Here is a 1,250-nt window from a genome sequence, read left to right as displayed (position 1 = left end):
GGGGTACCATCTCGTAAAATAAGATGATTTGCAGAGACTGGGGGCGAATAGTGTATCTCACTATTTTTTTTTCAGTGGCTGATGTAGCTTGCAAGTACGCGTTGTGTCTCTGACCATAACATAATTTATAGAAATACCAATTAAAAATACAGCATAGTTTATTTGGAGCTTCGTACTAATATTAATCAAAGCTTACAGTGGATGAAATAGGTCTACATTTCAAGGAAAGAAAATTGCCTGTTCGTGTGAAAACATCTTGGTTGCAGGATTTTACACCAAGATTGGAAAGCAAATACCCAAACAACAATCGAATTACCGCTAAGAGTGGAACGTTTGTAAATCAGCAACTTAGGTTGCTGATCTAGGCTATGTTTGTTTTGAAATTGATAACTTATTTGATAATTTGGTATTGGTACAACATAAATCGCACATGCATAAAATAAATTGGCATTGTAATACAATTCACCATGTCAATAGAACTAGACGAGTAACGAAGTTATTATTCGAGCTGGTTTACTCCTCATGGGTGTCTACAAAACGAAGACCGAAGACCTGAAAAACGAAGACCTCCAATTATTTCTCAATTATCTTATTGAAAGTATTTCAAAATCATCATAAAACAGTTGCCAAGTAAATATTTCATTATTTTATCACGATTGGGAGAAAGAAAAATGTGGGTCTTCGTTTTTCGGGTCTTCGGTCTTCGGTCTTCGTTTTGTAGACACCCGCATATAGGGGACGTGTCTATAAAACGAAGACCCTTAATTATCTCGTCCATCTTATGTTGGTGTCACTACCAAATGACAGATGCTGCACATATGCGTCACTATACCACATTCCTACTGTTTATTTTAACATGGAACAAGTTTATGAATGAAATATTCAAGGTTTTTGTAGGCCCCCAAAATACGCGTACCGCTAGGCCAAGCCTTACTTTCGTTTAGAGGGTAGCAGCGCCAAGACGCGCTCGCCACCAGCCGTGGACGTACAACATTGGTTGCGCGCTTTGGAACTGGAATAAAGGGTAAATCATTCAATTGACTCAGATTCAGGCAACAATGTGCTAAGAAGACGAATACTATATATAGGCCTATATATAGCATGAAGTGATTTAGAAACATTATTTTCATTATGATTGAAAGAAAAAAAAAATGTGGATCTTCGTTTTTCTGGTCTTCGGTCTTCGTTTTGTAGACACCCATATAGGGTGTCTATAAAACGAAGACCCTTAAGTATTTCTTGATATTCCT

This window comes from Anneissia japonica, unplaced genomic scaffold, assembly GCF_011630105.1.
Source record: "Anneissia japonica isolate Jap-2015-1 unplaced genomic scaffold, ASM1163010v1 scaffold997_len2565447_cov190, whole genome shotgun sequence".
Lineage (NCBI taxonomy): Eukaryota > Metazoa > Echinodermata > Crinoidea > Comatulida > Comatulidae > Anneissia > Anneissia japonica.
The sequence above is the reverse complement of the archived record's forward strand: the minus strand, read 5'-3'. Positions refer to the sequence as shown.